The 15,542-nt window shown below is 31.7% G+C and overlaps 1 pseudogene; it reads left to right on the top strand.

The window, feature by feature from the left end:
• Positions 1-1,070: 1,070 nt before the first annotated feature.
• LOC143057449 (carbonic anhydrase 1-like) lies at positions 1,071-14,959 on the top strand (annotated as a pseudogene).
• The last annotated feature ends 583 nt before the right edge of the window (positions 14,960-15,542 follow it).

Below are 15,542 nucleotides of genomic sequence, written 5' to 3'. Positions count from 1 at the left end.
CATAATGATTTGCCAAAGAAGTGAGTTGAGTTGTGAGTTGTAATCAGTATAGTAAACTACTAGCAGGTTCCTTATGACAAACAACATGAACAATACGGGATCAGGTGCCTCATGTCAAACAATAGAGTAGTAGGTACATTATGGAAAAAATTAACAAGAAGCAAGTGCCTTATGTTCAATGAACAGGAAGCAAGTGTCTCATCGCAAACAATACGCTGGGGATGACTCATAGTAAACAATACTGTAGTAGGAGACTTATTGTAGGATACAGTTGAACTTATGAGTCCTATGTCATGTATGTTGGCATACGATATAGAAGTACGCGCAGACAATAATATATTTTGAATTCAGTCATTTGGTTGGCCATGTTGATATAAGTAAATCAAAATGAAGTAAAAAAGATGATCAAAGAAATCAGGCATATAACTTTATTCATCAGACGTGAATTTTGTCTACATAAAAATAAATAAAGTTGGGGATAGGGCAAGCTATACCTGAGTGTCAAAAATCTTAGTTCTTTGAATAATGTAAATGTGTGTGCTCTTCTAGATTGATTGATTGATTGTTGATTGCTTCTCTTCTAGATTAATCTTCACTGGGAACGCTAAAATCCAAACATTTAAGGTGGTACCCAACACTTTCACTAAAATTAATTTGGCTCGTTTAATTTTCATAAAAGTTTTACAAAGTATTTACTTCGACCCTTTGACAAAAATATAAAAATTTTAAAATATTTGAACCAAGCATTTTATCAGAAAAATTACACTGGTTATATAGCAGGTTGACAAACACTTATTTTGATCATTTAGAAGCTTAATATTTCCTCATGAACACAACGTCATTAAAACGTTCTGCTGATTTTACAGAGTTATCTCCCTGTAGTGTTAGGTACCACCTTAACAGCCAGTGAAGTATAAACACATAGAATAGTAAGAGTTACAGGAAAAAATCAAAATCAAAATTCATCACAGGGAAAACTTTGCTTGGAGGAGTAGGTTGAAACCTACTATAAGTGTCCTAACATTTTTTTTAATTTGTAAAGAGTATTTTTTAAAAACATGTTGTAAATCATGTCAACGACGCAGTACTAACCACCCTTGAACTGATGACATTATCGGGGACCAACAGTTTACCAATAATAATAGAATCCAAATTGTAATAAATAAAATTAAAACTTCTTATATTCGTTAGCCGATGGGACAAGTGAAAACCCTATGGAAGATATTATGCCCGATCAATCCATGACATGATTTTAAAAGCAGTCACAATTATTAGAATGATGTTGACGGTTGCACGTAAACTCTAATGCATATGCATTTAATGTACGGTTTAGTCGCTGTTTATTGTTCAGCAATTGAAATGCTCTTCAACATCATTTTCTATTGGCCTTTTTAAAATCTTTTTTGTTCGAGCATCACTGATAAGTTCATGAAACGCGCGTCTGGCATACATATTAGGTTTTGTTTTGACCAACGAACTCAAATCCGCGGTTCCAGCATACTACCACGAGACCACAAGGAAGGTTCTAATGAATTTTTGTTAACTTAGAAAAATAGATAAGAAGGAAGCAATCCTTAGAAATGTTTCCGTATTTTATATCGGTGTTCACTGTTCTGGATATCGTTTGCAAACATCAATATGTAAATAATTGATATATGATAGTAATTATTATCACAAGGCTGAGCATCGCCGTTTTGTAGTGATTTATGAATTTCTTTACACAATAAGAGTACTTATTATATACATCAAATCTAAATAAAACATGCATGCATGTGCGCATTTATTTTTTGTTAGTCGACAAGTGCAAAAAGGTTATGACGAACTACTTTAATATATGTTTGAAACATTTACAACTTACAACAATAGTGTAAATCATAAGTGCACACGAACCTAACCCTTTTGACAATAATTAATTAAAATGTTGCAAAATATTATCACGCTAGTCCGCTTAACATGACAATATGACAAAGTATAAAAGCATAATCTAAAGAATTGGGCATCTATTCGAAATAGAACTTTCAACATTTGCTACGTGTATTATTGTTCTAGTTGGATCTAATTTTGCCAGTGGTGCAGGTAATTTGTGCCAGTATTGAAAGCTGTTTTAATCAATTTAATATTATTGAAAAATGCATTTAAATTTGTTCCGAATTTTAAAGTAGAAATGTTACAAAACCCTATTATGACGTAGTTGGATGTTACCAATGTGAAACATTGTTACGTTCGGAAAAATTTCCTTTTTACCGTCATCAAGTACGTCCACTATTACCGTGAAATGAAGATCAATAATATAAAACGTCGAACATTTATTTTGGTTTTTGGCACCACAAGTAATACAGTATATCCTGTCTTTCATTTCAGGACTGTATTTCAATTTCAATTTTGGCATTCTTTAAGAAGTTAATGATAAAACATGGACATTTACTATTTAGATGGACATTTCCTTTTTACAAGAAAATGCCATGATCAGTACCTATTTTAATCACTGATCCCCTATATTTTTCAGAACAGAGGTTCTGACTTATTGTGTTTGGTTTTCCATAGTTTTTGTTGTCTTCGGATTAATATTATGTCATCGATTTGTGCTTTTGTAATCACGCTCCATATATTGGTTGTACCATGTGATACATTATCAAATAAGTCACTTCATGTTTAACGCATATATGGATGTTCTTCTGATATGGAAAATATCGCATATGATGTAGACATCTGCTTTCCCTAATTTCTATCATGTAATACTGATTAACATAAATGATATATAATGACTATATTGATTGTTGATCTCCTATTTTTGTATTTTTTTAGTTCATGATGATTGGGGATACCATCATGGCATCGGTAAGTATTTTAACATTAAAAATTGTTGGTATTTGCCACATTTTTATTTTTTTTTATTGTGGGTAGATGACAAATCATAAATATTAACAAGAACATTAATGAGACCTACTGCTTCTGTTGTAGCTGATAAGTATTAACCCACAGTAGTAAATGTTACAAACATAGATATATCATATATTTTGTATTTGAATAATTTTGAAAATTTAAAGGTTAAGGGTTTTTGTGCCTGGATATTTGTACACGAATGTCCCTTTTTACCTTCTTTCTCGAAGTATTTTTATTTAAGTATTTTTTTATTAAATGCAAATGATTATCATTTTGATAGCGAATGAACACTTAAATTACTTTGAATTTTGTAATTTCTATAAATATTCGCCTTACATTTCTGAAAATTATCTAATACCCCCATATAAACAAGAACAAGATAAAAATAAAAGTAAACAAACAAAAAACAACCGGCGAGCAAACTTTTCTTCAAACTATTTACTGCTGAAAAAGAAATATAAATGAATTTCAAATAAAAAGGTATGAAAGCTCTTTGTTTTTCATTGATATTAAAGATAATTAGAAAATAAAGCAATAAACATCTCTGCATTAAAACCCTTGAAATAACACATAGAAGAATTTATCATGTCAGATATCGGAATAGATAGCTATAAATTTTGACTTCCACATGTGTATTAAGGCTACACACATGTTGAGTGTTCGGCAAATTACATGTACAATAACATCTGAATTAGTTTCATTCTCAGACAGTTATTAATATTCGTATATATAGCCAAACTTTATCCCAAACGATAGTTTCCTTATTTACTTTATTTTGTCATTAAAGTGTGTTTAAAATGGCAATGTATGTAACTTTAAACATAATTATTATGTCGTCTTACATGTCAAAGTTATATCACAACCAAACCTGTCTTGTCCAGTTTATGGCAGCCTGTTCGTTCATCAATACGATTATGATAATTTCGAAAGATTTCAATAATTTTTAACTAGGTTTACGATTTCATGTTTTTAACAATAAATCCTAATACACCTTCTCTTTTTCATTTTTATCTATTCTGCCCACAATACAGGTGATAATACCCTTTGTTACAACAATTAGATAGCGACCCACATTGATAAGGTCAAATTATTCATGCAACAGTAGAAGATTGATTGAGTTTTATTTTTATTTATCTGCTTTTATGAGGTTTTTGATCTCTATACTAGTTAATTTTTTACTGATGGATTTTTAACCTTCCATTCGTAATAATTATCGAATGTGTTTATTGAAGAAATGTATGTTATGTATCTTGCACGGTCATGAAGTTTGTTCTATGAATAATGCATACAAGGATATCTGCGAAACGAATTAAGGCCAACAGGACATTCTTATGCATTACCAGAAATTAAACCACAACATTATTAAATTTATTTTTCTTACCCTTGAACGCACTTACATGACATCTCAATTATTGTTTTTTTTTTTGTTTCACCGAAGCCTTATCTCTAATGTTAGTCATTGCCTCATTTCCCAATCTTATATTTAAACCATTAAAACCGACAATGATTGATAGATTGATTGATTAATTTTTCACATCACATTTAACACTTTTGCGATATATCGTGGCGGTCATTTGTATTGTTGAAAGACGCCGGATTGCCTGGAAATGATTGCCTGGAAATGATTGCATTTAACGTAAATGTCGTTATTGAGGTTTACATTGATATAAGAAGATTTAGTATAAGTTCTAATGAGACAACACTCTATACAAGGTACAATTTGTAAAGGAAAACAATAAAAGGTCTTGGCTCACCCCGAATGTACAGTTTCTTACATCTAACTGAATGTATAATATTGATACATGCTTTATAAAACATATGCACTATTTCAAAATAGAAAAATTAGTAGATACGAATATTTTATAAATTAAGTAAAACTGGTGTATTGTCATTTCTCTATAAAGTCTCTGACGTAAGATGAATGTTTAAAAGGTATAATTATGTACAAACTATAGTACAGAGTTTCTATAAACGTATACGAAGTTTAGACTATTGTCATATAGATGTCCTCTAACTAATCGATAATTCTTCAAAAAGTGTTGTGTAGATATCATGATTCAGTATTCGATGTTAGATATCAACAAAGTTGTCAAATACTTAACGAAATCTTTTAAAATTTAAGGCTAAAAGACCTTTGAAAATCTTAAATTTATTTTCTCCTGGTCATACAACGGAAGAAAATCAAATTTAACATCATAATATGATAATGGCATAGCACATTTGTTTATTTTGTTGTGTTTTCTCATGCAAATAAAAGAATTTCATTATCGGCACTGTACCAAGACACAACGCACTTAAAGTAAAAGAAAAATAGGTATCTTTTGAAATACCATTGAAAGCTACCTATCTGATTAAGTGATTAATATGTCAAGACTTAATTCCAGGCCCATCATACGTTCACCAGATTAAAGAAATTATGATGCACGTCAAAGGTGGTTGAGTTCTAAAGGGGAATTCAAACCCATACGTAAGAAAGACATACCACCAATAGCAAAAGAAAAAACGGTGTCGGGTAAAAGTGGTAACTCGAAACCAAACCGGAATTTGCATAGAAATTCACCGAACCGATAATAGTTAACCATTTTTGTAACTCTTCGATATCAGATTTTTGTTACAGACATTCATGTATATACATTGTAGTGTAAAATCGAAAGCTTTGTGTTATTTATGGGTACGGTATCGTTTTTAACCTACCAAAGCTTGAAACAGATTTTGTTGTATATTTAAACTTGGGTCCAAGTGTTAACCCGAACTAATGTTTCTCCATTTTCTCTGATTTCTTGACGGAAATCTCTGTGTCGAATATCAAATTCTATCACATATGGACAAATATTTTCTTTTTCAAATTTTATCAAAATCATTCAGTTTACCGAAATCCGTGGCAACTCAAATCCCGAGAGAAAGACAGCTCGTAAAAATGTTAGATCAAAGCCTATTTAGGAATTCTTCTTCCCAATTTCTCTAATTAGTTATCAAAGGTACCAGGCTTATAATTTAATACGCCAGAAGCGCGTTTCGTCTACATGAGACTCATCAGTGACGCTCAGATAAAAAAAGTTATAAAACCAAAGAAGTACAAAGTTGAGTAAAGTAATTTTGTATTATGGTTTTGCATCAATTTGCATCCAGTTAAGTTTTTAATTTTCTTAATCATACAATGATTATGCATTTGAATTTAATTTATCTAGGGCATGCTATGCCTTAAAACTTTTCCAGATTCTCAAGTTTGTCTGTGTTCAGAGTAAATTTTGAGGTGAAAACACAGCCATTTTAGCCATAGGGTCCATATGAACCTTAAAACGACGATGAAGGGTATATTGCATGTTTTTATGGTAATATTTATTGAATTTTATTATTGCTGCTGCTTTCAACTTCAATTAATAATACTGTCAATATTTTGCCGTAAAACAGGGATATATTTAGTATGTTTAGGGTACTTAATTTCGCGATGAGCTTTTTTGAGCAAACTACGCAGCAATTTATTGTCGCAGTTTTTAAACTTTCTTGATGTATTTCATTATGAAAAGACCTAAGTGTTTAATTAGTTTAAACAAATTTTTATGTGCTTAAATGTGCAAAAGGGATGAGAGACAAGTTAATCAAACTTGTATGTGTTATATATGCACGACGATGTAAATATGTGTTATTACTTCTACTCGCGAACGTCGAAAAAATAAGTCTGATTTCAGTTCTGTATTTATCCTTGTGATTATGAATCATTTGCAAAGAACTGACATTCGCTTTTGTTTTGTCACAATCAAAATCTTCGTTTTTGTTTTGCTTTCAATTAGACCCAGAGCATTGGAAGAAAGAATTCTCCGCATGTGGTGGAGAGCAACAGTCTCCGATAGATATTAAGACAGACAATGTCAAGTTTGACCCAAGACTACGAAAATTCAATTTTACTGACCTTGTATTGCATAGAGATGTTAAAGTAACAATCCAGAACAACGGAAATACTGGTAAGTATAAAAAATAAATAATAAAAAAGTAAAATCACAAAATACTGAGCTCCGAGGAAAATTCAAAAAAGGAAAGTCCCTTATCTAATGGCAACATCATAAGATAAAACACATCAAACGAATTGACAAAAACTGTCTTATTCCTGACTTGGTACAAATATAGAAAATGGTGGATTGAACCTGGTTTTATATAGCTTATCCTCTCACTTGTACGACAGGCGCATCATAATGTTGCCTTTTTTTCTTTATCATAAACATTAACATCAATGAATGCATTTGTGTCATGTTTACTCATTAATTGTAAAAAATCGACTAGATTTTTTTAGCGTCAAAATATTCACAGCCATCCGTTATACTGTAAATTTTAGATTAAAAAGAAGTGAAAATGATCCCCGATAGACATAAATTTGGGCAAAAACTAGACTTATCCGAAAGTTTTAGTGTGCGTGTTGCTGATTGTATGTTTATTCAACATTGGCTAAATGTATAGGAGAAGGTTGAGATCGTTCGATCACTGTCTTAAGCCAGCAGTCTCTAGCCTTTATAAGTATTGAGTGGTATTTAAAAAAAAAAGTTTGGTTAATTTATAAATTGCAGAGTTTTAGTGTGGCGTTCATTTCGCTGAACTATACATATTCTGTTATACATTATTGTCCCGCGGCCAGCTGAAGCCTGCTTCTGGTGTGGATGTTTCACTGTATTGACAACCCTTTGACTGCATTGGGTTGTTTTCCGCTTTTTGGTCGGTTTATTGTCTCTTTGACATATTCCCCGTTTCCATTCTCTATATTAAATGCACACCTACCAATCATTTATGACACAGGATAAAGTAACTTATTATATCTAAAAAAATTGACATAATCAAACACACTCAACGTTGACGAAATAGCAATGGTTAGGATGTCAAGGTAAGATGAACCTTGTCAAAAATATTCATCGTACAATTATTCTAAAAATCATTTATAGTTGACCTATTTCTTTTGAAGTGATGAGATTATTATTGTTTTGCATAAACGAGAAACTGAACGATGGATCTAGCAAAAGGGCAGTTATCCAAGTCGGACGAAATTATTTCATACACCAAAGCATTCATCGTATCAACGCAAGTAGAATTTATCAAACAAGAACGTTAATCAATAATGAACCAACTAATACGGTGCATGGGCAACTGACACCTTTTGTGACAGACATGATTATGCACACTAACTATCTAGTTTATTTGTTTCTCATTAAATCTTAAAACTGACATAACCATGAAACATTTACGTTCATCAATGAACCTTGAACATTAGATGGAAGTCAGATGTTAGGACTGCAGATGGATATGTACATCCTACAATTGTTATATTTGCCTATATATTTTTTTTAATATTAAGGGGGCTTGCGGGTCTAAATCGAAATTTGTTTTTAATTTAGGATTTTGCTATATTTTTCTATGAATGAACCTAATCTTATACTAAATAGGAAAATGATATAAAAAATGGGGTCACCTTTCATTTACGCTCACACTCTGCCTTCGAAAGAAGCATACATTTTTGTACAGGTACTTTTTTCTGTTGAACTAATAGGAGAAATATAGTTAATATCGATATAAAAAAAGAACTTAATTACAGAAATCGCTCAAATTTTACAAAAGTTTAGTTTTAGTACAGCTTATTTGAAAATAATAATAATAAATATAGGTCACCGATGAGTTAAAAGAAATATTTCAATTTTATTGCCCAAAAAAGGTATTTTTCACCAAAGGGAGATAATTTGGAGCTTTTTCAATGACACATACATTTTAAAAGTCATCTGTGGCCAAAACGAATTGATTTTATTAATGATTTTTGTACAATATGATAAAGTTACAATTAATAAAGGCAATAAATAAAATTTGTAATGAAAAAAAAATTATAATTTTTTCCCGAAATTTTTCTACCCTCTTGCCTTCTAGCCTTCTTAATAGCATCTTATATACTGACCTTATCATGCTTAACGCAAGAAACAAACCAAGGCCACAGACAACAGATGGATGACAGACTATAAAGCACCTCTATATTAAATACAACAGTTTGATGTTGGGATATAAAACTATATGGCGAGAATAAAATAAGGCGAATGTAAATCGTCTCGAATTTGTTAAAAACGGAAACCCTTTCATCAATATATCAATTTTTTTTTAAATCACGAATTCGGTTAGAACGGGCTTTGCGCGAAATAAAATAAAATATCGGTAGATAAGTTGGTTTCTAGTAATATGATAATCATTTCAGTACAAGTTGACATGGAGGGTCATACGATAAAGGTGACAGGGGTGGACTGCCGGGAACGTATATTGTAGACCAGTTTCATTTCCACTGGGGATCAAATGATACAATAGGATCAGAACATGAAATTAATGGAAAAAAAATTTGCAATGGAAGTGAGTACCAACCTATAGATCATTGTTTTTATTAAATTTTGATTTTCAATTAAAATGTGTACAACGGTGCCTTAAAAAGGTTTACATTTTATCAAAATCAATCGAAAAAAAAGATTGATGTGCAACTTATTAGAGTGTTACCCACATATTGGTATACTGTCAAAAAGCATTAACTTTTGCCTCAGATAATTTAAAAAAATATTGAAATTATAAAAAACAATTTTGAATTCTGTTTATGAGTACTTCCTCTTTTTACATTTTTCTCTTTTCTTTATCTAGTTTGTCCGTATTTTGAGTCTACAGTAAATTCTGTAAACCACGTCATGATCTTCAAATGGTGCCGACTTCAGTGCTTACAAGTGTTTATTTAATAAAAATCTGGTACGAAACATTAAAAAATCGGGAAAATCACAAAACGTCTAAAGCATCAACACTACAATAAACCCAGATGCAAATATGAATTTTACTCTCATAAAACGAAAGGGTCAACACCAATGCCATTCATTGGGTTACCCGGTGACTTTAATATATAGATGTCGAACTTAAAAGTATTGATTTAAATTGTTAACATATTACCTGATTTATTTCACTTGACTGGGCTGGGCTTTACTGGTTCGCGTATTTAAGACCAGTGCATCTATACACAGGTGTGTCGGGATAAACTCATCAATGAAGTGTCCAGTTTTTCCTCCCATGTCATACACTCAGTTTATTTGTATATCCGTTTGGTTACACTGATAGGTGATAATAAATCAATTATAAATATAACGGCCATCATCATATCACACACATCTTCAAATAGACTGTCCTTATGCAAATTAAAACGTAAGCTCCGCCCTATCAGTTGAAATAACATTAGAAATACACAATAAAGGTAAGAAGATGTCAGTTTTCTACTTGCAGATGTATGTGTATGTACTCTAATAGATGCTCCAATGTCACGTGCACTGATGCTATGTAAAGGACACGGGGTCTTTCTGTCTTTGGATTCTTGATTGTAATGCATTTCTGACGCCAAACAAAGTTTTGATGATGCCAATTAGTATTAAAAACAGCTATCTACACTAGTTTCTACTTTTTTATGCATGTTTTAATGTATTTCTGACACCAAAACGTGCCAATCGGTAAAAAAAAAAATATGTCAGAATATTCACATCTGTTTGAATTATTTTCTACTTTTAGATGCATATTGTAATGCACTCTGACATATTCTCCGACTTAAATAAAGCTATGAAGACTACACGTGGTCTGGCTGTCCTTGGCTTCCTGGTCGATGTAAGTTTAATTAAGGTGGTACCCAACTTCTTCCCTAAATTTTATTTGGGTCGTTTAATTTTCATAAAATTTTGAAAAAAAAGTATTTACTTTGACCCTTTGACAAGAAAATAAAAATTTCAAAAAATTTGAACCAATCATTTTATCAGAAAAATTTCACTGGTTATGTAGCATTTTGTCCAACACTTATTTTGATTATTGAGAAGCTTAATATTCCCTTACCAACACAACATAATTAAAACGTTAAGCTGATTTTACAGAGTTATCTCCCTGTAGTGTTAGGTACCACCTTAAAAAGTAAAATCACAAATACTAGGACGAAAAATCAAAACGGAAAGTCGGTCCCTAATCAAATGGCAAAATCAAATGATAACTAAAATGACTGAAAGAAACACCATGATCAAAACAAAGCAGTCCCTGCGTATAAAAAAATGTGTTAACGTTGAAAAAAATATTTATCTGTAATCTGAAATCACAAATGAAAGCATTGTATGATTTTATTGGCGTTTGTTTATTAGATACTTAACGCTAATGGTATAGGTTTATTCTAAAACAATTTCTGGCAACTGTAGTTAACTGCTTTTAAAACCTCATAAATCAATTAAGATAATTATCATCAGACGCCCGTGCAAGACTCTAATGCGTAGTCAAAAGAGTCAAGAGCTTCCCTCGTCGATCCACCATACGAATTAATGAAATTGGTTTAGTGTGGACCTGCACAAACTAAACGTATCAAATAGAAATATGTAAACGGCATAAGGTCATGGTGAGGCAGAGGATATTGTACTTATGACAAATCACTAATTGACGTGCCAGATCCAAAGTCCACACGAAGAACCATAACTACGGAGACATAAAATCTTACAACAATCCTGCAATTTCTTCCTCCCAATCTTACATATCAATTGCCTACCATATAAGAAAGAAATGACTATTAGTAAGAAATTGGGTTGAACCGGCCGAGAATTGAAACCAAATATCCTGCACTCAATATTATTAAGCTAGTACAAGACCACAGAGAAGGTTTCAAAATCAAATCAAAAACCATCAATGAATCTTTTTGTAGAATTTTGCCGTCTGTTATAGAAATAAAGTAGAAACATTTGAAGTGATTGAAGTTTGTTTACTTTGTTTTTCCTTTCTTCTTTTTTTATTCAAAGTTGGTATCATGTTCAAAAACTGAAATAAGGATGTGGTTGAGTACACGTTGTTTTAATTATTTTGTTGTTCCAGGTTGGTCACCATAATCCACATTTTGAAAAGATCATCAGTCATCTAAACGAGATTGTGCATATAAGTAATTATGAACATATTTGATTATATTCATTCTGAAAAAAATCATGTTGATACAATGGTATACAAAAAGACATAGACGTACTATTCAGAAATAATTGCGAGTATTACTTATTGTGATCTTGCAATTTTAGAGTAAAATGCACGGTTAAATTTTCACAAAGCTCACAATATTCATGAAATTTCGATGCCTTTGATATCATGAAAAACAATTTACTTTTTCGCTGCAGGTAGATATAACGAAATACAGTCATTTCATCCCGTAAACATAATCGTATGGACAAGCTTTATATAGATCACTTTTTCATAAAACTTACACTAAGGAAGTATTCCAATTTTGAATAAATTGTTGCAATGGTTTAGGAATAGTTTGTTCTTGTAAAACACAAAAGCTGGCTATAGAAAAACTGATGCTACTGTGAGTAATATTGATAATGCAGATTTTACAAAGGAGAAGGTCCAGTAAGGGTCAAATTTGGCCTGAAATTTAACACAATAACAACTAGTGAAAAACATCGTGCATTTTAGACTTACATGGTGTTAACAATCGTATTTGGAGATCTCAACTCTTTAGAAAATATATCATGTTGTAGATATTACAAGAAACCATTTTACTTGGTTTCTACAAAATCATTTTAGATTTTGACTAGGAAGTAATCAGTAACAATGACGAGGAAAGGTGTTCTGGTCATATCCGTATTTTCAATACCAAGCAGTGCAATTTGAGCCAAAACCAGAGTTATTGATGATTTTTAGTTGAATGAAAAACATTATGTCCTGAGTCAGATTATTAAAAAAACACTAATTGAGGGACCTCTGTTAGATCATATTAATATATCATGTTAAATATTGTTCTTTTTTAAGTCTATATTGGATTTCAAATGCGGTGAGTTTTGTTTCTCAGTGATGAGACAGCCACGTGTGTAGTAGAGAGAGAAACTTCAGCATCATTCGTTCAGAATTGCATCTATTTTTGGTAGCTGACGTTGATGCTAAAATCAGAACTTGCAAATGTTAACTTTGCTACATATCTTTGAGCAGTATGGAAGAATTTTGATTTTCATTTCTATCCTTCATTGCCATAGTCATACGTACAAAATAGAAGATACATGTTGATTGCACCACTAAAAGCAGTTTATAAGGATATTTATGCACTCTTGATAGTTATACCCCCCCCCCCCCCCCCAAAAAAAAATAAATAAAATAAAACAAAAATAAAATGAGATGTATTTTTAGCATATTCAATTCGGCAATCCAATTAAACAATCAATCAAGAGTTTAGTAATGCAAAATGTATACTGTGGATTTATTTATTTTCGTGGGTACCAATTTTCGTGGATTAAGAAAAACTCGCATATTCGTGGATATTAAATTTCGTGGTTTTGCTGAAGTCTGCATACAAACCTACAGAAAAATTATCATTCGTTGAATATCTAATTTCGTGGTTTGACTGTTCCCACGAAATTTACGAAAATTGGTATCCAACGAATAATAATGAATCCACAGTAGTATACGGCTAGATTTTGTATAATACTGCACTCTATGTTGGAAAGGAAGGACTTTGTGAAGCTTATTTGAATAATTCCCGGTGTGTTTGATTAAATAATTCCCCAACAGGATAGAATCTGTTAAACTGAAAAACAATGTAGAAACTCTGTATTTATATTTTTTGAAAACAGAGGACAATGTCACTCTGCCAAAATTCCAATTGGCATCGCTGTTTCCACGAACAAACTGCTACTACAGGTACTATGGAAGTCTAACAACACCCCGCTGCTATGAAAGTGTTATCTGGACAATATTTAAAGAACACGTCTATATTTCTGAGGATCAGGTTTGTTTTTTACTACAATATGAATAAAAGATGTAGGTTATACATCAATTGAGCGGCAACAACACTCCGTGATTAAAGTTAAAAACTTGGCATGGTAGCCCACAGCTTAAATTTTGTAGCCAATAAAAATGTTCTACAAAAACACAGAAATTTAGGTAGCCCACACCAACTGTAAGGGGCCAATGGCAAATGGGCCCCTGCTAATTTCAAATCTTGACACTTATTACCAAAAAGAGTTAAAGAGGGACACAACCTGTCTTAAACAATAGGTATGAACCTTAATAATATAGAAGTTTGAATTCGACAAAGGTAACAGAAAGATTTAAATGATATACGCAAAAAATAGCAAATTCCTAAAATAAGAAAAAAGAACAAACAAAAAAAAAACATATCATAGTTATTTATCTGACATACATCTAGCACTGATGAGGTTCTTTATTTCGTATAGGCTAAAGGAATGCTTTCAATATTATATGAATGGCTTTGTTTTGAAAGACATTTTTCTCAAATACTATGCAATGCAAATTAACACATAAATATGGGTTTGAAATGCGTTAACAGAGAAATCATACCAGATATTTTGAATTCTTTTAAAATAAAAGTGTAAATATGTCAATGTACAACCACTTAACCCTTAATCCTTGATCATTACGCATCCGACAATGAATTTCGATGCTATGGATGTGTATGCAATTACTGCCCCATATTTGGACACAGTAATGTTGGTCGATATAGGGCACATTATAGGTCGCTGTCGTTGAACCATCAATGAGGAAACTCATAACGGAACTATATATACAATGAGACCATCTGTGACAAAAAATATCATATAATTGCCATCCACATTATGTAAGCCTCCATTAAACATGTGCAAAAAAATGGCTTGCTCTGTTTAAATACGATATTGACCGGTGAAGCTCATGTTATACTTATAACTTAAAACGAGTTTAAATTTATTTTACAGCTTAACAAATTCCGAGCTTTAGGGAAAACACATTCAACCATTGATCTGATTAACAACTATAGATATCCTCAGCCACTCAATCATAGGGTTGTTACCACCAACTGTATTGAACCCATTCCATCTGATTGTGGTGTTGGTTGGAAGACTGTAAGACAACGTCGTTGCATACATTTAGTCAAAAAATACATAAAGGATATTATCTCGATTTTCAGACCGATTATCAAACCGATTTTCAGACCGATTTTTCAAAATCAAGAAAATGACGATTAATTTGTTCAAATGAAACGATTTATTTAGACCTAATAAATGTGTTTTCGAATACAAATAAATATGAACTAACCATACATTTTTTAAAAATGAATAAGATTTGTCTTATGAATAAACGCGATATACAAAATTTACAATAGACAGTTTTTAAAACGCTTAAGGACTGTAATATTTTTTTCTGTCTATGAAAGAATAACATCAAAATGTGGTGCACACAGAATAACGCGCGTAACGGGTTATTGAAAAGTGTGCTTCACTTTTTTATGTTATTTCGAATAGACCGAAAATGTATATCAATCATCTCTTATAATTAGGTCTTTCCACTTTTCCACCCTTATAGGAGTTTTCTCCCCTTATGTATTTGAAATCAGTATTACTCCACAACCATAAAAGTGATTGACCTGGGTTCTTTTGATTTGAAATCACTGACCTATGACCTTGAAATTTAGGCCAAGGTCAGAGGTAAATTTGACCTTCTATGTTTTGACCTAAAAATTCTAACTGGTTCATTATAAAACAATTAAGTCTTCTGCATTTAGATGTAGACATTTCATCATTTATCATGTCAACCTGAAATAACCGTATTTTAACCGGAAGTAGTCTATTTCTGACTAATCATATGAAAAAAAATTCTATCAATCTTTTTTTTTCTATATCAGT

The sequence above is a fragment of the Mytilus galloprovincialis genome, chromosome 13 (assembly GCF_965363235.1).
Source record: "Mytilus galloprovincialis chromosome 13, xbMytGall1.hap1.1, whole genome shotgun sequence".
Classification (NCBI taxonomy): Eukaryota; Metazoa; Mollusca; class Bivalvia; order Mytilida; family Mytilidae; genus Mytilus; species Mytilus galloprovincialis.
This window is presented reverse-complemented; position numbering and strand designations above follow the sequence as displayed.